The 25281-nt window shown below is 41.9% G+C and overlaps 1 protein-coding gene and 1 long non-coding RNA gene across 11 annotated transcripts in view; both read right to left on the bottom strand.

Annotated features, from left to right (window-relative positions):
- ARID1B (AT-rich interaction domain 1B) overlaps window positions 1-25281 on the bottom strand; it is a 337909-nt gene that overhangs the window by 150326 nt on the left and 162302 nt on the right. The gene's annotated exons all lie outside the window — the stretch shown is intronic.
- Window positions 14568-17428, bottom strand: LOC138685847 (uncharacterized). The gene is made up of 2 exons (XR_011325229.1): window positions 15608-17428; window positions 14568-15572 (listed from the first exon to the last, which is right to left on the bottom strand). It is a non-coding gene; the product is annotated as an uncharacterized lncRNA (long non-coding RNA).

Here is a 25281-nt window from a genome sequence, read left to right as displayed (position 1 = left end):
TGTTCTCCATATGGAGTTTTGGCTACACCAAAAAGCTGCCCAAGCACAACCAGAACGATCTGCCGCGCCAACTCCCTATAAAATAAGGCCGGAAATATCTGAACTCTTGCCCTCCCATTATCTTCTAACCAGGCTGTGTACTCCTGCACCAGCACCAAGTGTTCTAACAGCACTAGTGGGAAACTGCAGCAGAGGTGTTGCTTGCAGGCTCCTGTCCCGTCTTGAGCACAGCGAATTCTTTGAAAACCACAGAATTCAGGGAACACAAACTCCCCAGGCAAAGGATGAGACTAGCCAGCTGCAAGATACAGTGATTGTTTGAAAGCTTGAGGAAAGCAAGCTGCTAGGTCATCTAGTGGTGCTCCAAATCAAACTCCTTGCTGGTTGCCACATACCGCACAGCTCCAAGAGTTGATATACGCTCATCTGGGACAACAGGCAACAGACGCAGAAAAGCAGGCACGCCGATTTTTCATTGGACTCCTTAAAAATACTTCACACTTCAGCACCTTTCACCGGAGAATCTCGGTGCTTTTATGAATTCTAATTAATTAAGCTTCCCAATACACCAGTGAAGTAGAAAATGTCATCATCCCAATATACAGACAGAAGAGTGAGGCAGAAAGAGGTTAAATAATTTCTCAGCAGTCATGTGCCAAGCCAGGGACACACTCAGGAAAGGAATTCCAGATTTCTACTCCCAGGCTCACAGTTTAACAACTAGGAAATTCTCTGTTTCTCTGATTTACATCCTATTAAAAAATGCCTACTGCTGCATTATAATTTATACAACTAGTAAAACTATAACTAATGTATCTAATCTCCAGTTTAACTTAAGAAGAGTGAAGGATTTAAAGCAAATCAAGAGGGAAAAAATGGATGTCAAGTTTCAGCCTGAAGCACATTATAATGCCAGAGTTATAAACCCCTGAACAAGAGGGTTTATAATGGAAAGGCTGATAAACTAACAATGATGGCAGCACTTAAATATATTTATGCCATGATCTAGCAACATATGGTATCTCTTCATCTCTAAATTAAAAAAGGGAGGGAAAAAAAGGGGGGAAGGAGATAAAGCATTTATAGGAACTAGGAATAAAAGAAGAAAATGAACCTGAAGTTACCCAATTGTGACCTGTCCAGCTGATCAGGAATGGCAGTAAGAGGCTGCAAAATAGCATCTCATTCAATAGGAGGCAGAAAAAAAAGAATCCAAGTAAATAAAATCAATCTAAAATGATATGTATTAGCCACTTATATTAAGCTTCTAATCCTTTAGGCACTTTATAAATATTAAACAATCAGTCCTGGTGAGACTGATAAATATCCATAATATATCTTACAGATGAAGAAACAGACAGAGGGTTAAGTGACTTGCCCAGGGCCAAAAAGAGAATAATCAGCCACTGGATTGGAAATAACAGTATGACTGCGTAACACAATACAGCGCCCTACTCAGGTGCTCAAGTGGCTTCTGAAAAAAGTCATTCCTATATCAGAAGCAGTCTGGTTAGGGTTAATGTGGTACCCACCTAAACTGTGAATGCTCATTTTCACTAGGCTTACTGTTTTGGCACAACATCCAGCTATCGTAACTAGACAGACCCCAGCACTTGAACAATCTTGTTCAAAACTCACACAGTTTTCTCCACCCTGTAACTGTGCCAGTCACATACCCTAGATGCTACCTCCAGACCCATTAACGTTTATTGCTCTGCTACGCTTCTGTTCCAGAGACTCACTAGGAAAACTGGAGCCCTCTGTGTCACTGGGTCCCTCTCCGACTCCCTCCTTGAATCCAGCCCCGGTCCACCCTGCCTCCCTTGCCCTGCCGTCCCATCCTCCTCCTCCCCTTCCCAAGCGGTCCCAGCTGGGCTAACGGCCGGCCGAGCCGAGCCTGCCCGGAGCTGCCTGCCCGGAGCTGCCTGCCCTCTGCCCCGCGCTCCCTCAAAGGCTCCCAGCTGCAGGAGCGCACCGCGGACGGCACGCAGCTCCTGCACTGACCCAGGACAGATGGGGCAGAGCCTCCTTTGTTTGGGCTCCGCACTCCGCCTCATCTGCAGAGAGGCCACCTCACCATGCGGGGACCTTCACCGTAGACTACAGTGGTATTGTCAACAAATGAGTTGTGCTAATTCAGCTCCTGCTCGCTCAGGGCCAAGAGAACGCTCGCGATTGCCATAGCTTCAAAACGCATGAATTAACGTGGCACAACAACCAGCACATTTACAAAACTCAATCCTCCTCCTTTTCACCAAGAAACTGAGAAGAGGAACAAACTGTGACATCAAAAATCAAAGCAGAAGTTTAAGCTGATGCAACATACTCTTAGTCTCTTTTACATATAGAAATACTTTCTTTTATGCTTAGAAATGTAACGCTTGCAGAGACAATAAAATGGTTCGGAGAGCAGCTGTTGGTGTAGATAATAATTCTAATTAAAAAATGTTATTGTACAGGTCTGATAATGCCACTTCTGTTTTTCCAAGAGTGATCACATCACTTCTGTGATAAATACTTACCCTCACCTTGCAGATGATGCAATAGAACATCCTCCGTATTCTTTGTTACTACTGTGTTTACCAGTGTACTAGTGTGTTAATCCATTCATTTTGGTTTTCACCTCTTTGTATAAAAGGCAGTTAAGATCAGTAGGACACAAGTAACTGCTGACACCATAAGACACACAGTATAATGTACTGAAACAAGATGTGGGACAATGTGAGGTTTTCCTCATGCTGAGTTTCAAAAAAAAAAAAAAAAAAAAGCCAAAATGCATTACAACCTAGGCTGAGAGGACCCCCCTCTAGTGGGAATGAGAGTGTACTTCAATCAGCACCCACATTACCCAAGCAGAACAGAAAAACTTCCTTATGAATCAGGCAAGTACCATCTTTCTCTTAATCATCTTCAAAATATATCACTTCCATTCCAATAAACAAAAAAATGAACAACAGATTCATTATTGCTTCAAGATAATCAGATATTAATTAAGAACTTCTCATATACTTATTTGTGGCAGTTAAACATTTCCTATTACAGTTGTCTGTTCTGACTTTACATATGTGAATATACTACCTTGGGCAGGGGAGCGTTTTGATTTTACAGTGAAAAATTCACTGTATCATTAAAAAAGCAGACTTGGTTTTTAAATGAAGGACTGTTGATTTCATATGTATATATATCTGTATCATATACAGTAGCTTTCCTCTAGGTACTGCTCCAAATCTTTGCTTCAGTCTGCTCTCCACTCCTCACAGTACAGTGTTACAGTTGAATAAGCTTGTTTGCCCTGTATTTTATTTCTATGTAAAAGCAACTTTTAATCACTGTTCATAGGTGGTTTTTCCAGTTTATCTAAAGAATCAAGCAGCCTTTTTGCTCCCAATAAACCAATCCAAACCACACTACAGTATCCTGCAATTCTAGGCTAGAAGGCTACTGTAAGTGGTAAGGGGTAAGCGATGGGGCAGTATTCTAGAGTGTATTAATCATACGCTGCAGATCAATTAATTGTGTGTATTAATCATACCTGCAGTGGTGTAAGCAGGAGTACCCCACAGCTGGAGGACGCAGGTCCTGCCTGGGCACTTCGCCCCTGCCAGAGACTGCTCCCTGCTGCCCGCCCCTGGCTGAGGTGCTCCAGGGACGGGGGACGGGTCTGAGCGCAGCCCCCCGGCACTGGCCGGGATGGTGCCAAGAAACTCTGCGGGTCCTCCCAACAGGTGACAAGATGAACTTCCCACCTCCCTGCACAACCTATATGGTCTCTAAAACGGGCAGCTGTGGGCAAGATCACTACTGCTCATGGAATATTCTATAATTTAATAGTAGAATAGAATAGCATTTAATAGTTTTTTTTATTTTACGACATGAAAGAATTCATAAATGTGCTCCCATCGGCCTGGAGGATTCCTGATGAGTAACGTGTGGAGCACCCTGAAACAAGTTGGGGAGTAGTCCTGAGTCTCTTTTTTGTCAGAAGTAATGAGACTCACTCAGTATTTTTGGTTTGCTTTTCAATAAAGGACTCGTACAGCTCCAGTTTGCAAACAGTACTGCATCGCAACCAAGAGACTTACAGTAAATCATGCACAAAGTCATTTTTACCTCCCTGTCAAAAAGAAAAGAAGCTGAGACATAGGTCAAAACCTTGAGGAGCAATGCTGAACAATACCTTTTTGGAACAGAGTTGTACAACCTAGAGATCAGATGACACAAGGAATTATAATTTGGTCTTCTCCAAAGCCATACTCGGCATTGATTCGGTCCTCAGCTCGCTCCAGCTCCTTCTTGTCTCATCAAGATTTTGTTTGAGATAGGATTAGGTGGAACTGAGTAAGAGCCACGGGAAGTGGAATACCATTAACAGGAGAAATTACAGCTATGCTTAATACCCAGACTGTTATCCAAACAACAGAATATGAGGCAGCAAGTACGCAAGGACAAAATAACTTACTTGCAAAAGACATGGGTCACAGAAGCCCTCTCCATCTTTTTTTGGGGGAATCTGAAAATAAGCACTAATAATAATTTCTGATGCATGCCGATTCCCATATAATATCCTGTTAACACTAATACTGAAAAGGATCATCGATCTACATTTAACTACCCAGGCAAAAACTCCCAATACAACACACACTTAATGCTCTCAGACTTGGATCGGAGCTCCTCAGAGTTCATCTAATGGAGCCGCTATTTGCAGCTGGCAGGTGAGGGGGTTACAGCTACTCTGGCAAGAAACGCAGTAGACTGGAGCAGCTCTGATCAAGACAAAATATTCTGCACGGGCACTTAAGAGTTTCTGTGGGTCACACACAAGAATTTGCCCAGCTGGCTGCAAATTTTATAGGCTTTCTATTGTCATTTGTTTGACGTTATTATTCTAGGAAAATTATAGCACAGGGCTTCTATGATACCTGGAGGGTTTTTGCCAACTGCCTGCTTACTAAAAAGGCATGCCTCTGGCACTTCCAAAATGTGCTAAAAAAAAAAAAAAAGTATATGTTAATACTTGCATTTTGCAATACTTTTGTTTTCCCTGTTCAGTAAAGATCAATCAGATCAGAAAGGACTCTCTTCCCTGTGATAACAAAATCCAAAAAGAATGAGGAAATACAGGTGCTGTCTCCCGAATTACTGTCAAATCACCTTCTCGCCGTTGGGGTGCACTTCTTGCTCAATCGTGTAAGAGAAACCGCATCACACTGCCTAGTTCATAATCAAACTGTTTGCTCTTGTACCCACGTTTGCCCTCTGACTTACAGAGGGCTTTGTGGCAGGTTGGGGGAGGCTTTGTAGTCCCACCAACTTATAAATGGGACTCATTAGTCGGGGTGCAGAGCAATGCAAACGTAATTCCAACTACTATTTCCACATACCAGTCTTGCTGTCTCCAGGAAGTAGCCTGGATAGTGTGAAACACGGAGGATGCTGTAGTGCTTGGTGCAGATATACCCTTATAATCCTTTTCTAGCACAGATTCTCAGCTTTTAAGGTTTTCCCATCAGCCTAACCGCCCACATACCACCAGTTCCGAACTTGTCTTTTTTAAACTAAGGTGACAAGAAGTTAAACCAGTCTGCATTTTTCAAAGTCCTTAGAAAGTTTATTTCAATGATGAATATGGCTATAGTCATTCATATCTTTACAAAATCCAGCCTAACTAGCTGTGGTATCTCCTCCCTTTGCCTTCCTTTTAAAGTAATTTAGGATTCAGCAATTGTAGAAGATAAGGTTGTCCTTCTTGTTGGAGCAGGGACAAACCTACATGACCCACACTAGTTTCTGGCAATTCTTCAAGGTCTTACTGAGGGCATACACAGCTTTTAATGCATGCAGAACTGCAGGAATAAACTTTGGTAACTGCGACAACCCTTCCTTCCCTTTTTCTCTGCTACCTGCCACCAGTTTTGTTTATTTTTAATGGCAATCATGCATGTACTTCAGGCTAGGTTTCAAGTCTGTAGCAAGTGAGGACTGGGCACGTTCCCTGGGCAATCCTTGAACAAATACACCAAAGACACACCTTTGTTATGACCCTGAATCTATGCCTGAAATAAAGGCATGGCAGTCACACAGTATAAATCTCATGAATTAAGGATAGATCAGCTAAGATTTCTTCACTTTCTATACAAAGTCCGTTGAGACTACTTACTCAAGGCCTTTCAGTCAAGGAAATGCCATCTCCTCACAGCTTGACCTGTGTAAAAACTGGATACAATGTGACCCAGTTCAGGGCAATTATTAATTAAATCTGGCAGCCACATTTTCTTAGACTTTCCCTTTCATTTATTTTGTTTGTTCTTTGTGGTATCAGTCATTTATCTCTCAGCTCACCAGATCTAGCAATAATAAAGATCAGTGTTAATTTTTGAAGACACAACTTTTAGCTCAAAAAATACAAATTAAGTAACAAAATGATCTTGTTTTAAACAACAGAATAACTTTGTGTGCTACTTTGTGTTAAAAAGGTTTGAAAAGATCTTTCAAGAAACTATGCTGCAGCTCAAATTGCTTATTAATTCTCCTCATTCTCCTTATTAGCATGTACAGACAACACAGTGGCTCAAGGACGCAGCTCGCTGAAGCAGCTCTGTACTTGGTCAGCCAGTGTTCGAGATAAAACACAACGATGCCTCATGTTCTTAAAAGCTATTTAGTGGAACAGATCTGTCCTGCTCATATTTTTAAACTTTTTCTTAAATGCCAGTGTTTTGGGGGAAGCTGATTTACAACAACAACAAAAAATCATTCATATCTTTAACATTGTGCCGAACACACATTCTTGGACGTGCTATTGACTAACCTGCTGGTTTAGTCTCCCATTGCAAATATTTTGCAAAATCCTGGGAACAAGGCCAATCCCTAAGAAGCAAAAAAATTGAACTCTAAATATTAGCTAACTAAAGGCAATAACCATCAGCCTTGTGAGATGCAATACTTACAACAGAATTACATATATTAGAAGCAACTCGGGAGAAAAATGTTGTGGGCAATGGGGCAATTCCTGTAAGCTCAAAAAGACAGAAAGGTACAAACATACTTAGGTCTGCACCAGGAAACAACCATTACAAATCCCTGATAAAATGACATTTGAGATTGTGTACATCTCTGCTCAGGGCACGCTCACTGCAGGGGAACCTATGAGACCTATCTGTGAGCACGCTCCCATCCGTTACAATTCTGTGATAACTTACTCCTCTGTAGGTACCATATAAACAGCTGATCAGCAGCAAATTCATGACAGCAATATGTTCATCTGCTCTTGTCATTAGGACATGAAACGGGTAAAAGAGAGATATAGATACACGTTTTCCCTCTGTAAACATATATTCATAGTTTAAATTCTTTTGTATTTTTCTGTCATACTGTTTTTCATATATATATGTAAAGCTGTGTAACGTACAATTAGTTCTTCCACACCAGAACGCTGCATGAAACAGAGTAGCTGTACTGAAAATTAGCTTTTGATATTTATTTGACAATGTAGAGATCAAAATGATTGTTGTACTTAGACCCAAATTCCAGAGCAGTCGCTGTTTAATTCCCCTTAAGAAAAGAGTGGTAGATACTATAAAAACAGAATTCCAATCTTTCATTCTCACGCATTCTAATATATGGGAAATCCTGAAAAACTGTCATTATACCATGTGACATAAGCAGTAACAATTACTGCCATGGTAAACCTTTTATTTAGGTATTGTGTCCGCACCTTTTCTAATCCATTTATATTTCTTACTCTTTTATTTCAACACCATGATTTCATTTTAATTCCCTACTTCCAAAAGTGGGAATCATAGAACCTTGTCTACCAAAGTCCACTGCAAAGGGTCTCTCCAGCAGCCACCTTTATGCGCTGTCACCCTGTTAGGCTGTAGAGGGACCCTGCTATGGAAAACACCAAAAAGGCTTAAAATGCCACCACCCTCTACTCGCAGGGCTGGAGGTTCCCACTGCCACAGCTCAGCAACCCCAGGGGCCACCTGAACACCCCCTAATAGCCCTTTTCAGACAAAGTCGGGTCGTTTAGCATAAATACAAGATGCCATCCACCAGCAACTAGGGGGTGGTACTGAACAGCTGCAGTGCCATAATGCTTTCAAATATTCCAGAAAGGCATGTTTTAAAGCCACCCTCACCAGTGGGGAGGGTTTTTTGCTGTTTAAGACTACAACTGCAGAGAACTCCCCAGCTCCCTTTTCCTACCCCTCTACATAATTACTACACATACCACCTGTAAAAGTGAAAACAAATACAGTCCTAGATAAAACTGCACGTCTTAACAGTCTTGCCTGAAAGAAGTCAAACAATTTGCAGCAAAAATTAAAGATAAGTGACCAAGTACAAAATCTTTACAGAAACAAAGCTTCAAGTTTCAACTCTACACCATTCTGTCAGCAGCCTTCTTATTTAATTGAGTTCGTATACAAGCAACATCAAAGATCCTAAGCTATTTTGTGCTGAAAATATTGGAAGCATGTTAGGAAGAGGTGGCAAACAGAAAGGATCTGTCAAAGGTAACAGATGTATCAAGGGCACCAAGCACTGTGAAGAAGGCGTTAATTATCTATGCTGAAAAAGAGAAGGTGTTTGAAAAACAGAAACTGTTTTCAAAAGATTCAACATATTCCTATTGTGCTCAGGAGAAAAAGCTTCCTGCACCTTAGACAACATTATTTTGGGTATGTGGGTTAAAAAGATTTTTTAGGCAAGGAGGCACACACAGTGTAGGGAGCACTCTGTTGCAGACACATGGTTTTAACTTCAAAACCTTTACCGTGTCTCACAACCAATTCCAACTATAAACTACGTTCTTTATTCCTACTTTTAATGGAGTTAACTTACACAACCTAGCTGAATCTCAAAAATAACAGGAAAAGAACTCCACTTTTTTGAGCACCTTTTTGTAATATAGCACAATCTCCACAGTACTTTCAACTCCTGCCCTACAAGAACTGTTTCATTTTTCCTTTTGGTTTATCTGAAATAAGTGGTACGCTTTGAGAATAAAACACCAATAAGCAAAAAAGTCACACCAAGACAAAATTTATCACCAGAAGACCTACCCTACATACAGCTTATGTTCTTATTAACTTTTTTTCTAGATTGTATATGGTTCTACTTGCTCACAACCTAGTTCTGAGTCAGGAGAGGAAACCAATTCTTTATTATACCTATGCTCCCCGTCTCCACCCTCCCTCGTAAGACTGGTGAATCGGGACTTTCGAAAGCATGATTTTGAGAAAACTGGTTAACAGAAAAATGACCATTTTCATCTTCAATGGGAAAAAAACCCAACCAATCGGAACAGATCAGAAAGAAGATGAGCAACAATTAAAAGCAAGGAAAGCCTACACCTTTATTAAAAAAAAAAAAAAAAGGCAAAAAAAAAAAGTTGAAACATATTTCTCTGAAGATAATTAAAACATACTAAATGCATGTCTGATATTGCATACTCAGCTAAATTGATGTTGTTGCCATAGGAGTGTGACTTGATCAACAATAGAAACATGGCGGCCCAAGCAACTGTAAATTATGTGGGGAAATGGCCTAGGCAATTGCCAGCAGGGACCTAACAGGCTCTCAGAACCTGGTCCCTACCTTCCCAACTAGATACAAAGCTCTTGCTGACATCCCCTTCTCCCATATCAGTATCATGCCATATACAGAGGGTGGCTGATACTGACAACATCTGGGCAATTCACTTGGGCATCATCTGGGCATTGTCAGATCCAGAGCACAGGTTTGGAAGGGATGGTTTGCACAACAAAGCATCAACACACCTGCCAAATAGCCACACAGGAGGAGTCCCCTGGGTAATGTTCTGTATTTCACACCGTACCTTGAAAAGGTAAATCTGTGGAACAAGACTCAGCTGAATTAAACGATTTTTGTCAATGACCTGAGCTTTACTCTTGAATTATTTTAGGCTGCATCCTCATCCCCTCCCCATGAGGTACAAAGATTGATAAACACTCTGACTGGATTAACTGCTTTAAAAATTATTCAGATGTCACAGCTGGCCAGTTTTTGACCCTTCTGGTATCAGGATTTAAGAGTTTACTGAGAAAGAACAAGTGCTCCAGTCAGTGCCGTAACTCCTCCACACTCTTCCAGCTCACAACAGCAATACAATTCCTCAGAACTGAAGAAAAAAGCGGCTCTCAAATCTAGTCCAGCCTTACACCGAACATTTCAGTGGGGTAGGCAAAAATACAAACATTCCTACAAGTCACTTCAGTCCTATGTAGGGCACATAATAATAAAAGCCTAGATAAACTAACAAAGTGTTTGTGGTTTTTTCCATTTTACTTGAGTTCTCTATCCATTGTAATAGAGAAAAGTGAACACAAGCCCTGAAAACATGTCCTCCCAAAACACACGTTCCATGATTCACGTGCACAAAGCCCAGATTTGCATACAGGAATCAAACAATTAGGTTTCTCAAATCGTTGAACTACTTATACAAATTGGGACTTTTGCTCACCCAAGCAAGTGCAAATATATGGTTTTGCAGACCACTTCACCATTTCACTTTTTTGCTATAAGCATAAACAACAACAACAAAAAAATTAAGTCCGAATTCTTCTCAAAGTTACTTCTAGCAAATAGTGGCTCACTTACAAAAGCCTGATTAATTGCAGAATCTTGGCTTCAGAATTCAATTACATGTTGGAATATTAAAAATTCTAGAGTCCATAAACAATGACTATAAAACTGTTTATAGCATTTTTAGTATTTTATTTGAATACTGCAATATGAACTATAAATATTCTTCCCCCTCCCCTTTTCTCATTTGTTTGCTGCAGTTTCTTTATGCAAACAGAACAAGAACACCACTTGGGGAAAAAGGAGAGGAGAAAGGATGTGGCAGGCTATTGACATGCCAACTCCTCACAAACTCTGATTCTTCACTGTGCTTTATGCCCGTACTGTGAGTTTTATTCTGGGTCTACACGGGTGCTTCTGGATAATTACAGGATACAAGCTAGCATTTTTTTCAGCCTGTCTCAGTTTCAAAGTAAGCCACCTATTCATGCTTTTATTATTATTCAAAGTAAACCAGCAAAACAAATCAATTGCTAACAGCCTTGTGCAGTTTTCTAAACTTAGCACTTCTGGACGATGGTGTGCATATAAGGTAATATTCAGTGCGGCAGTACATGTTCAGGCACGAGAACCTTGCATAAATCCCCAACTCCAGTGACCATTTTTGTAAAGATTTCTTCTTTATGCACATATATATTGCATGGGTTAGCTTAGAAGAGGATACAGCAGGCACCTGAGTAGAGATTTTTCTTGTAACTTTTCCTGAAGAACTAAACTGCAGCACTCACCCTGTTTTCCAATTCCGGTATCTGCACCAATTATAACAGTAAGCTGGCAACCCCAGAAACTGCTTTTTATACTCATTTCAAGCTCATTTTACTCAGAATGTAAAGAAAGACTTGAACTACAGTCTCAAAGGTGAAAGGCTAGAGTTTTAATTTCTGAACCGTGCAGCCCTGGCAGGTCTTTTCAACACTTTTATGTTTTGTGGAGTCCATTTTGTTTCTGTATTTATTTCTATTGAGGCTCCCCTTCTCCCTTAAAACAAAGAATATATCACTGTATTCATACAGAAGCCAGTCATGGACAGGTTTTGCTGCAGCTCATTTGTTATGTCTCACCCTGAGTTTACAAACAGCTGTCCCATGCATCTCCACTGGATACAATTTTAGTCTAGACAGGGGAAATCCAAGCTACTGCTGCCCAAACAACATAAACACAGGAAGATTTTCAATCAATCATTTCATTAATAGGAACACGTCTGATAATATAAGGGGAGGGTGTCTTGGAAGAAAGCCTATTTCAGAGCCTGAAACAGTGTAATTGCGTGGTATTGTTCTTGTGCTAGGCAGGGCTATGGAACGACACTCTCACAAACAAGATTTTGGTGCCGTGGTAGATTTCAATAAAATAAGCCTTGTTTCTCCAACACAAGTGGCTTTCAAGACCACTGACAACTTTGAATTAAATGGTAAACAGACTAAATAAGACTTGCACAGCGCTGGCATTCATTTCCGCTTTGATACAATCAGGTCAGTGCCCACACAAATATATTTCTATGACCGCTATTTCTGCTTTTCTTCAAGTTATTTTACCTGGGAAACAGCGTTAAACACAGCAGTTACTAACATACTAATTACTTTCTCCTGTTCTCCTCTGTGCCAGCCTGTTGTCTGTCCCCAAACATATAAATGCCTAGAAATAAACTGCTTCTAATGCGGTTATTTCTATGTTGTTACGTTTTTAGAGAAAAACACTGCAGCCTCCCTTACGTTTGGAGCATCCACACACAAAGTCCTCAAAAAAAAAAAAAAAAGAAAAAAAAAAAGAAGAACATTGCAAGGCTTTTTTTTTTTTTCAGGGGGAGGAAGGGGAATAAGCTATTCTTTGGTCCTCATTTTATTTTTTCTTCCTAATAGCTATCCCTTCATCAAGAGGCTCCATTTACAACCATGATCTCAGATCAACTTTTACCAGTGGGTGTCAGTGTAACAGTGTAATGATATAATGGGGGGAGGACAGGGAGAAAACGCATGAAAAAACAAAGATTAAGCTTTATTTTTAAATGCAACATTTGTATTAAAAGTGAAGAGAGAAGATGCTTCCTTTCAGAACCTATTTCACTGCAGATTTATTCTGCAAAGATCCTCTGACTTTACAGGTGTTTGTGTTAACATGCCCAAAGTAATTAATTTCAATTTTTGTTTTCCAGACCTATGTATGGTCTGTGTGTGTACACGCGTGCACACAAACACGGACATGCAGTAAATGTTTGGTACATAAACGTTTTCCATCGTTTTGACAAAGTGAGACTGTCTCTTTAATTCAAATTTCACAGTGAACAGTTAAGAGGCTCTGTGGACCCCAACTTATTAACCTGTGCCAATTTAACTAGTATTACTCAAGAGGTTCAAAAACCTAAAAATAGGTGTTAATCTGTGCAGACTGACAGCAACTAATCAGTACCTGCCCTGTCAGAACTTCTGTCCCTCCTACTCGTTAAGGGCGGGGGGGGGAGGGGCGAAGTACAGCACATGGGGAAGCAAGGAGGGTCCTGTTTTGGGGGGGGTTTTGTTGTTTTGTTTTGTTGTTGTTGTTTTTTAGTTTGCATTTGTCTTTTCTGAAAGAAAAAAAACCAACCAGGGTATATTTGGTAGAGCTCAATTTGAAAACTTGTTTCCGTACTAGGAAGCAATAGCTTCCTGAAATCAAGAACTGCTTGAACATCTACCAAATCACTGTCAAATCCTTTATTTTTACTTACCATAAAAATAAACAAGCTTAAGAAACACTGGTCCTAGCTTCAAGTCTAATCAGATGCATTTGAAGTTTTAAACATGCAACTTTTGTCTTCTCAAATATTTGTTACGTTAATTAGTATCCTGGTTCAGAGTCTCTCCCCACCAAAGCAACAAAGGTACGTGCGTATGCCTACGCAGTTATGTCCTCTCCTCCACTCGCCGGGTTCCCTACAACACGCCTGCCCCTGTGCATCGCAGATAACCCCAACAGTTACATGCTCACTGGCTCAGCTGCCTCTTATTAATATAAACAGAATTATATGCCGAGTGAAAAGCAACCCAAGTTGCAGATCACAGATTACGGGCTGCTGCGGCTACAGGGACAACTGTAGCTCTGCCCTTAAAACCATACCCTAGAAAAGTGGATTTAAAAAAAAAAGAAAAAAAGTCAGTCGGGCCAGCTCTTAACTAAACTGTCAAATAAAAATAAGCACTAAAGTAGGTTAGGTCTTTCTGCATGTAACTCGTACTGTCCGGGATACGCTGGATTTTGTAGAAGGGAAGAACTATTTTTCCAAGTAAGCCATCTCGGGCAGATTTGCAGGAAGTACCAAAATAATGTAAAACAATTCTGTAAAGCCATTGTTAAGAGAAGGAAGTAAACAACACCAGGTGGGGGGGGGGGTGTCGCTTTGCGATCCTCGTTTGTGCGTGGCTGAAAATAAAAAGGAAAGGAAAAAAGAAAAAAAAAACAACCAAGAGCCCCCGAAAGGCCCCGAGCGGGCTTTCCCGCCAGCCGGGGCGGCAGAGCCCGCACCGGGCCGCGGCGGGCGAACAAATGGCGGCGGCCTGCCGGCGCGGCAACTGCCGCCCTGCGCCCCGCTCCCGCAGCTGCGCCCGCGCCCCGCCGCGCCGCGCGCCAATGGCGGCCCGCGCGCCCCTCCCCCGCCGCCGCGCGACCAGACCTGTTTTTGTCTGCTTCAGCAGCAGCGGCCCAGCCCGCTCGGCTTCCTCCCGCCGCCCTCCTCCTCCTCCTCCTGCTCCCCACCCCCCCCGGCCTTATTTTCCATCCCTTTTCAACCATCATCCACTCATTTTAATTACGCAGAACGAGTTGCAACTCATCCAGCCTGAAAAGTTATATTAAAAAGAGAGCGAGCGCGAGTGTGGGGAAAGAGGACGGGAGAAAAGAGGGAGATGGAAACAGAGAAAAAGCAGTTGAGGGTGGAGTTACAGCCGGCGAGGGCATGATAAACAACGCTCCTTGCCTTACAGTAAATTTTAATGCAACGTTTTATTTTAAGCTTTCTCCGAGGTCAGCAGAAACTCCCTCCTCCGTGTTTCTCCCACTTTCCAAGTCCTCTCAGAAATAAGATCAGTATCTTTGCTGCCTATCCCTCTAACACACGACCTAAGAAAAGAAAAGATAAAAAAACCCCAAAAGCCCCAAAGGCCGAGCAGACCCCCCGGGCCTCCCAGAGGCGCTCAGCCCCGCAGGCAGGGGCGAGGCTGGCCTGCGAGGAGCGGGCTTCTCTCCACGAGTTTCCAAGTTTCCGTATTTAGGCCGCCTGCAGGTTTCGCTGCTCTTTAAGCCACTCTGAGGAATTAAACAAGGGTCACTAAAAGCCGAAGGGGGGGAGGGGGGGCGCCTTCGGCAAGGAGAAGCCGCCTGCCATTTGCCTCGGCCCCGTCCTCCGCGGGGAGGGTGTTTGCCCTCAGCACGCAATCCTCCTCAGCATTTATGTGGATTTACAAAGGCACATCTGTGCGTGTTGGAGGGCCAGCCTGACGTGTTTTCTGCTCGCAGCAGCTGCGGTTTCTGAGGAAACAAGGCTGATTTTCTAGTCAGGCTGGAAGGGCTTTTTTTTTTTTTTTTTTTCCAAGCGCCTACGTGCGGGGGAGGGGGAGCGGGAACGGCGGGGGGAGGAGAGGAGAGGAGAGGAGAGGCCAGGCCGCGCCGCGCCGCAGCGGAGCCTCCGGAGCCGGCGGGGGAGGGGCGGGCCGGGCCGGGCCGCGCCGCGCGGGGCCTGCCGGGAATCGGCTGGGGCTCGCTTTCCCAAGACGGCTTTCGGTGTCGCAATCCCCCTCTCGCTGTCGGTTGTTGGGGGTTTGGGTTTTCGTTGTTTGTTTTTTTTTAATTCAACCTTTGTAGTCGAGCGGCTGTTGCGCGGGGGCTCAGAACTGCCGAGGGGTGCCTCACATCGTCTGCCAAAAATCCCTTTTAATCCTGCCAACTTGGGGGGGGGGGGGGGGGGGAGGAAGCCCCGCTTAACTTAAGTCCTCGCACTTTTCGGTCCTGCGGGGCGGATTTTGACGCTTTTCCCCTTCGCGGGCGTCCCCTTCTGCTTCCCCGCCGCCCTCCGAGGGGGCCGGCCCCTCGAAAGGTAAACGGTTAATTTAAACCGCTCCAATTATTTAAAGCGACGGCAGATTTCCAACGCGATAACATTTTGCAGGGGATGAGCGCATCTGAGCAGGGGGTTGTCCTTCTCTCTCCCTCACGTTTCCCGAGTCCCTTTTCAAAAACCCGGCCCTGGCAACCGACGCAAACGGATAAATTCCCGTGCCGGCGAACGATTAACGCCGGCGCTGACAGGCCAGGCCGGCCCGGCGAGCGGCGGCGGCGGGAGGCAGGGGCCCGCGCGGGGAGGGAGGGAGGCCGCGGCCCGCGCGGCAGCCAACCGCCGCCCCCCTCAGCCACCGCCGCCTTTTCCACACGCACCCCCCCCTCGCCCGAAGGGGCTTTCGACACGCAGGTTCGCCTTCACGTTAGATTCGGTAAGGCCTGTGCTACCTGCGTCGGGAAAACACACGGAAATGAATTAAAACTTAAAAGGCTGTAGAGCGAACCGGGAGCCAACAAGCACACGCCAGGCGAGATCAAGTGTTCAAGCTAAAAACGAGCGCAGCCCTTCAGCTCCCTTGCTCTACCCGCCCCCAATAAAACCCCCTAATAACTACAGATGAAAGATTGGGAGGGAGGACAGAGGGTGGGACTACGGCGGCTCCGGCAAGGACTGGAAGAAAGCGGAGACCAGGTAAAAGGCACATGGAAAGACTTGTGCTAAGTTCGGTAAATAGAGTCCTAATTGACTGTAACAGGCAAAGGTGGAAGACAAACGAAACATTCGTGCTCTTTGTTCTGATACTGAAAAGTGTCAGATAAAACTTCAGTCCTTTGTAGCTGTTTATTTTTAAAATGTCCAGACGTTTTCCTGTGCACGCGCCGTAACAAATTAATTTCACTGATGTTTAACACTTGAGACCACCGTAGACAACCAAGGAATTGATTCCAAGATATAAAAGACAATGTTACGAATTTTTCAAACCGGATTGCCTACTATTAGATACCTATGTTCATATTTAGTCACTGAAATAATTGGCCTAATTTTCAGAAATGATAAGCACTCACATTTTCAATTAATTTCACATCTCTGAAAATTAGGCCATTGCATATCTAAATTTGACCTAGGTTTGAAAATTCTGGTTGTATCTCTGAAACAAAAAGATAAGTGGTTACAACCAAATACTGGCACAATTACTTAAATATGGAGAGACTAGAAAGGGAAAATATATTTATTGGGCAATGGTGCTACAGAAGCTACGTGACAATTGCATTAAAAATACTCAGAGCTCTATTTGAATCTGATACTTAGATTGGTTCCAGTTATTGCTGTGGAAAAAATTAATATAAACTCCCACCCAAACAGAAAACAAAGCCCACATTTACAAATTGTCAGGACCGACCCAAAACATTTGGCCATATTAATCCCACTTAATGCACATTTTCCCACAAAGGAATTGAAGAAAAATAAAAATCACCTCTGCTTTAAAGAGGAGAAGAGACAAACTGGGTAAGGACTGCATGTGCATATATACGACAGAATCTAATTTAACTGTTACTTCTAACTGTACAAGGGCTGTTTTTCCCACAATTTGAAATGAACTTTTCTCTAAGTTTGAGAGGCGCAGGGGTGGCTCTAAAGAGTTGTATTAGAAACAGAGGAAAAAAAGATTCTCAAGAAATGCCAAAAATAATCATGTTTCTTGCCTTCTGCCAGAACTGGAGTCAGTTTTACCAAGCGGAAGCACTCAAAAATCCTATGTTTGGGCTCAAAACAAAGAAAAAAGCTTTACAAAACCTGGAACTTTCAGGAAACAACTTCGGATTCTTTTTATACATCTTCTAGTTTGTGAACCTGTAGTAGGTACTTGGATCATTATTCTCACATCCCTCCCCCTCCATTTTACAAGAGCTAAAAAATGCCCCCCTACAAGCACTGGAATGTGGAGGCTGAAGAGTTTTGTTGTTGTTGTCTCATTTTCTTAAATAGTCCAAGAAACAAAAATCCAGTCCCTGTTCTATCCTCATCTCCTCTTCCCCTCTACCCTCCCATGAAAACCCTGAAGCAACTCCCAAGTCAAATGCCTGGGGAGCCGGCAGCCAGGCTTCCCAGAGGCTTCTGCCTCTGCCTTACCCCCATACAGGGCAGCAGCAACAATCGCTCCTTCTGCTGTGTTCACCAAAAAATGGTGAACCCAGTGCGCTGCGTAATCGTTAGGTAATACCTTTAGCTTGATCTAGGCCCTTTATGCAGGGAGAAATCAACTGCAGTGGCTTTAAAAGTACTAGAGCTCCTTCTTGTTATAGCAGGCCTCCTAGGCATATAGATTGCAGGAGACAATTTATGGGTTTCTTCCAGGAATCCTATCTCAGCCCTACTGCAGTCGGGGAAGGCGGCAAGCAAGGGCGAGTTGTGCACTGTGTTCGGGATGGCCAACATGAGGTAAAATTTCTAGCCACAATCGTGTAGTTCTCAAATGATTTAACAAAATTTGAAATCCTTAGAGGAACCTAAGGGTTACCTTGACCTGCTAAGTTGTTTGAAAAACCCAAATTATCTCATCCTCATCATATTACCTCATGGTAGTTAACTTGCTAAGAATGCTACTCTTTGATGACAAGCCCTTAAAGGCACAGTGCAGAATCTCACCCACTGTACTTGCTTTCCGCATAAGAGCTATGGGAAGCCCTATAGGAATGATGATCTGTCACTTTTAGGGAGCCTGCAGAGGCATACAAACTAACTCAACTAATGGTCAGTGTTAAGGGTCAGGGGGAAGGAAGAAAAGAAAAGGGGGAAAAAAAAAAAAAAAGGCTTCAGGAACTAAAAGACACAGAGGAAGAAAAACCTACTAAGCTTCTCTGACGTAGGGGGGAAAACCACAAATGAATGGCCATCATCTTTTGGAAAAGAACACCTGCACTTTATCAGTACTTTAATATGGACAAATATAAGTTCAGATAGAATGACTTGTAAGCAGCAGATGTGACTTTAAATACAGCAGAAGATATTTTTTGCAGTCTTGTACTATGTGGGCAGTAACAATTGAAAAATCATGCAGCTATAGCTCATGTACAGAAAGCAAATGATCTGTTTATACTTGAAAAAACCAAACATCTAATATGTAGACTATATTGGCTTACGATCTTTTCAAATGAAAACACTAATGCTTCATATGTATGATTTTCTAGAACTGCCAACAAGACCATTATGAGATACAAAGCATAAAAAACAAATGCCATCCCTTTCAGTGCTTGTTAAACAGAAAGTGACCCCAATTCCTTGAAAATAAGCTTTCCAAAACTCTAGAAAAGCCAGAAAATTCCTTTGTTGGTAACTAAATCTCTATTTCCAAATCTTCCAAGATCCAACAGCAACGTTTAACCCACACAATCACAAAGCCCTGAGAAATGCTTTTAAAAAGTTCTAAGACAGCCTGTACTGCCCCATAGGAATTCTTCACATCTCCTTCCACACTGTGGAACTAACACTTGAAAGGGAAAATAAGGTCTATATGCATAAATATTTGACATATTGGTCCAATCCTCTTAAAACGTATGAAAATACAGAACATGTGAAAGGAGCCAGCCCAGATGAATGCCTGCATGATTAGATGAGTGCTGCCTTCCATTCCCTTCCTCTTACCACTAAATGAAATTGTCATTAGCAGAGTGTCAGTCCCAATATCATCAACTTAATAAAGCAAGATTGAAACAGGAGACTAAGCCAGTTAACGCAGTCCTCCAAATGCAACCCATATCAGAAGAAAACTGAAAGGCATGGTGCTGCTTCTCGTGGAGGAACTAATAACTAACAGACTGGACAACAATTCTTGAAGAAAAAAAACCAAATATGCTTATTTCACCATACAGAACATTGAAAATGTACTTCCGATAAAGTCATGGGTAAAGAAGAAACATGAGAACAATACCAAAATGGGTTATTTACAATTCAGTTTAAGTATCTTAAAACTCCTTAGTAATGAATGACCAGCAAACAAGCAGTAGATAGGTTAGGCAGATAAAACCTTGGGCACTTTTAGAGAAGAACATTGAGATGAATTGCCACTGCTCCTGGATATTTCCCTTTTTCTCCCTAGTTTGAACTGGTGGTATCACCACTGTTCACATCGGGGTAGGAAACACTCCCAAAAGAGAAACAATTTACTTGCTGATCACACCAAGCCACTGTATGCAAGGAAAATCCTTATACAGACTATACAGACTCCCTAGTAAGGTTTCTCTGAAAGAAACCTACTATAGTAGATACAAGCAAAAGTGAGAATTCATGGTCATTTGAGGAAGCTGAGTCTTTTTCAGGGACTAGAAAACTGGAATTGTTTTAATACTGTACAAAAGCCAGGCACCCAAATCAATACGAAGAAAGCCAAAGAAGTTTCAGCTTAGCGATTCAACAACCTACCGAAGTTCTCATCTTCTACCATGCATCAAGAGATTTACAAACAGAGCTCTACATGCTCCATAGCACAATGGGACCAATTTCTGAAACAAGAAACCTGTAACAAAGCTAATTTATTCCCTCAGAATGAAATACCCTTCATTAGGTTTCCCACAACCTTTCATAAACATGGCTTTTATTTGAAAATGTTCAAGCATAAAATTCTTCAATAATTGTTTTTAACTGTATTTTACAGTTATAGGTAACTGTTCTTGTACAAATATCGTCTATGTGTATATTCTCATCATGAGCAAAACCATATACAAGCACAGAAAGCCTAAGAATTTTACTTTCTCAGCAGTATCTGCAGAGGAGGGAGACAAACATGACCCCCTCCACGTCCCCTGCATGCAGCTACAAAATCAATTGCACGTGCTCCTCCCCTTCCGTTCCTAACTTGAGAAATTTTTTTCTAAGGGACTCCAAGGACAGGAATAACAGGATGATTTGTGAAAATATAGCAGAATAACACACCTTGGAGGCAGAATGGCTACAAGTAAATAACCTTTCCATCTCCTTTCAATGCCTCTCCATGTAAGCTCCAATTTGTACTTCCCACAAAATACCACTTACCTAAAGGAGGATTCCAGAGTCCATGGAAGATGGAAGCTCTGCTCTCCCCAAACCAGCATCAATCAGTCAGGCTCCAACAAGGTGCAAAGCTTGGTAAACATATGAAAAAAAACCTCTAGGTAACAGGTTGAAAAAAACTTGAGAGAGAAAATGTACTGGCATTGCCCAAGCTATGGTGGAACATGCCTGGGTCATCACATGCTTCCACTGTCCTAACTGACCCTCATAGCATCACTTAACTAGCGACAGTCGGTGTTGAGAGCACCAGGCACTAAGTTTCTATTCACAGATCCAGAAAGCAGAGGGAGTCCTCCAGACAGATTTTTTTTTTTTTTTTTTTTTTTGTCTTGATCACAAAACATGCAAGACACAAAAGGAAGCCTCAAGCCCTTAGAGGAGAACACCAGTAGATAAGCTGTGGAGATTCAAATGGTGTTCTGACATGGCCTCAGGGGAAAATTTAGCTTGTGTCCTAGAAGTTACCTTGTCCTGAAAAGTACTTAATTAATGGTCCACCACAAGGCCCTGGATCTCTCCTTTCCTCTTGGCCAAGATTATATAGACATGAAGACAACTATCGGCTTCTTTGTAAAAATAACACAGAGGGTAGGTGGACACTGGCTGTAACAGATAAGTAATCCAGACTGACATTTCACTGAAGGACCTACTCCTCAGCCAGAGAAGAGACTGCATGGATCCTTCAACGATCCCCAGAGTGTGGGGAGAATTAGCACGGAGAAAATCTCTTCTTGTGAGTTCCAGGCAGAGAGGGAGAGCAAGTGCAACCTGAGCAAACTTAGCAGAGGCCCACTTCTTTTCAGCTCAAGCAAGTAATCCAGAATACTGGGCAGAGCAACCTGAAACAGGGTCATGTTTGTTTTGTTCCTCTGCAGATACTGCTGAGGAAATAAAATTTTCTGGCTTTCTGTGCTTCCATATGGGTTCACTCAGAAGTTCAGCCACCCACCAAGCTAAAAAATGTGGTTTATTTGGCTGTATACATCCATTTAAGATATATTCCCAATCTTCAGTGATTTGTAATTTAAGATATGCTGAACCAGAGGTCACACATCTTTGTACTAAATAGCATTTGATGGAGTTTTCTTTCACTAATTTGTCCAATCTTTATTTTGAACCCACGTACTTTTTTGGCACCTGCAACATCCTGCAGCAAAGATATCTACAGCTTAACTTGGCTCTTTTTGTTTACTTTCAGCATGCTCCTTGCTTTGGAAGAGACATAAGTGGGACTGGACTTCACAGGTGTTTCTGAAATGGCACCTCAAGATAGGACTTCTGCACATGCACATTTGGTCCCAGAATGCAAGAACATGAACTTGAGCCCTAAAGCACTCAAAATTCTTCCCTCAGATATGTCCCTTATAAGCCAACCACCCAAATACTGATATTGATACGTACACACACACACGTGTATATATATATTTATATAAATATATAAAAAAATAATACCTTTTATGAGCAGGGGACCTGTTTCAGTGCAGACGTTAGCTAGGAAGCAGAGGATTCCAGGTGCAGCACAGTTCCTGCACCTGTCACTTGTTTCCCTTACTGAGCTGGGCCAGAGCAACAATGGCACCCCGAGGCTTTGGTGCTGCTATTACAAGCTAACAGAGCCCAAAACACATGCCAAGAAGGGGGAGGGGTGTGAAGACTACACTCTTTGTTGGACAGAGTCTGTGTCCAGGAAGCCTCTTACTGAAAAGCCAGCCTTTCAGTCTTGGAAAACACAGTTTGAAAGGTTAAGTCATTTTGGCATTTGAGATAAAACAACTATCTTAACTTTTGCCTTAGGAGAAGGAATGAACGACTACTAAAACTGGTTACATTGATTAATTCGCACTTACCTTACCAGAGGAAGAATGGGAATACCTTGGTTAAACATGCATTAACCGACTAAGTGCAAAATACAATTTACTTGGACTGTTTAAATCATGATACTTCCCAAAATTTGAATTCAGCATTATTTCTAAGGTAAGGTAAATACCTCTTAAAGTATTACCAAAATTTTGGAATGACTGCCAGTATTTCATTCCTTAACAAAATATGTTCTTCAGAGAAAAAAAAAAACCTCAGAGAAACTGAAGCCATTTACATCATCTTAAAATGAAAAAAAAATGCATAGGTTTATCAGTCCTATCCATTGAGAGATGCTGTATAGAAGAAGAAGAAGAAGTCACAAGCAGTTCACAAAGATTAATTTTATTTTAACTTCCCTCCCCCATCTCAGTTATACTTTTATCAAGAGTAACAGCAATAACTTTTTCATTTGATGGGTCAAATTAAATAGGAAGAAAAAACTTGCTCTGGCTCTTTCTTGGGTTGCTTGTTTTTAAGGACATATTGCTAAATATGAAGGCAATGACTTCAACCTAATCCTATTTTAAAGGGGTAAAGTAACTATTGGACTATACAGCCAGATTTCTTGGGCTAATAATGAAGACAAGCTCTTCAAAACAGGAGTAAAACACAAGACAACTTACTACAGAAACGGTGTTAATTCAAATCCAACTATGACAGCTCAGAGCTATCAGGCAGATGTCTTCTCACCTCCACAGCATTAGCATCTGTGTGTGTGTCTATATATATGCATATAAAAATAATTTCTTAATGCATTTCTTTAACAGAAACTACCGTTCAAAGCACTTCACAAGTTGGAGGCTATTTTAGGCAGGGAAGGATGATGAGGACTACAAAGGTGAGGGAGATTTACATTAAATTTGGCTTTGGATCTCACAAACTACCTTTCAGTGGAAAATCATCTCTGTTCTACAGGGCACATAATTTACTTGTCTTCACAAAAGGCAGCTGACACTAACATTACGAATACAAGGCTCTGAGTCTCAATTACAGGAATTAACTCCATTTGGCCTGGCTGGATTTTGTTCCCTAGCCTTGCTGCACCCATGTTTCAATGCAAATTCTGAGCTCGGTCAAATGGTAGCAAATGTTAGGTTATTGGTAAAATAGCTTTCTTTATGTATACATACACACACATACATGTAGTTCTCCTCAACAGATCTCAGTTAACACAACGTACAAACCTCCACTTTTCAAAAGCTAAAACTTGTGTTGCGTCTCTCAGTACCAACTCTGTAAGTCCATGTTACCTTACTGAAAAACCATGCAGACCTCCATGTCGCAAAGGCAAAATCTCAAAACCACAAGTGAGCAAAACCAGATCCACAGAGTTCCACAACGGAGATAGAATCATCTTTAGTAACGAGCTGTAGCCTGCAAAGTGCGCGTGTCCCAGCACACAATGAACCTCCACACTGCACTTCCGCAGCATTAAAAATTGACAGCTGCACTAGATCTGCTGCATTTTACAAAAACCAGCAAACAAACACTGTGCTTTCTATAGAGTTTGTATGTTATGGCCTTAATGTAAATCTGTGTAAAAACAGATTTTGTTTGCATAATACAGGAAAAAGCATATTTCCAACTAATCAAAAAGACCCCAAATCATATAATCCAGTCAGCTTTCAGCAATAAAGACAGGAAAACTAATTTTCACAATTATTCACAAAAGCTGTTATGTTTAAAATAAGTGGTATTTTTCAAAGTGAGATGCAAAACATTAATGTTATTAAATCTCTTAATACCTGGCATTGCTTTTATGCTTTGGTATGTATTAAAGCAATGGAATACAGCTTCGCAAGATGTGATGACACGGAATTTTCCATTTTTCTACTCCTTTTGTGTGTATGCACGTGCACACGCACACACACACACACACTCTCTCTCTTCTCCTCCCTCCCCCCAGTAGTACTTGCACAGCTACAGTGTTTCACTGAATAAAGTGTGAAGAAAATTTCATTTTTTCCTCCTCTGCTTTTACACAAGCATCTAGAAGAAGAGTAAAACGAGAAGGGAAGGTTCTGCTAATGATCCAGTTTGCTTCAAGTCATCAACATCTCAATTTTCATTTCACATACACTCCCCAGCTGGTGCACGTAGTGACCAGTACACAGCACCTGGTAGGACAGTCCATTAATGAAAGGAAGAAAAAAAAAAGAGAGAAAAGGTTAAGGGAAGACTGCAACTCATTCATACTCACTTTTCAGCTACATTTGTTAGAAAATATATTCCCATAAACAGGGATATATTAGAAGTTATATGCTTAATCACAAACAGAAGAGGACAAAAAATATTTTTGGTGCAAAATGACAGGTTAGTGAATGGCTCTGTCTTTGGAATTAACAGCATAACCATGGTATCTGAGCTGTAAATATATGCAATTAATAAATGAAAACTTGCTGGCAGTAACTCTCTTCTGAATTTTTTAAGTACTCTTCCCAAAGTCCCAAAGAACAACATTTCCCTAATAGTTTAATATTCTGACAATCTCTATGCCTGAAAACCTGCCCTATTCTACACTTTTTGTTGTACAGCAATAATTAAATCAATTCTTTAGGACTAAATGGTACTAGTATTTACCTTGACTTCTACCTGCAGCTGCTCCAGACCGACTTCGATGGAACCAGTCCTGGTAAGGCACATTGTTTGCTGGGCTGAGGGCTCAGGAGGGTGCTCTGCTTGGATCTAAACTTCAGTTCTGTCTATCCTACACAAAGGAGCTGACGTACATCACT

This window comes from Haliaeetus albicilla, chromosome 7 (assembly GCF_947461875.1).
Source record: "Haliaeetus albicilla chromosome 7, bHalAlb1.1, whole genome shotgun sequence".
NCBI lineage: Eukaryota > Metazoa > Chordata > Aves > Accipitriformes > Accipitridae > Haliaeetus > Haliaeetus albicilla.
The sequence above is the reverse complement of the archived record's forward strand: the minus strand, read 5'-3'. Positions and strand labels throughout refer to the sequence as shown.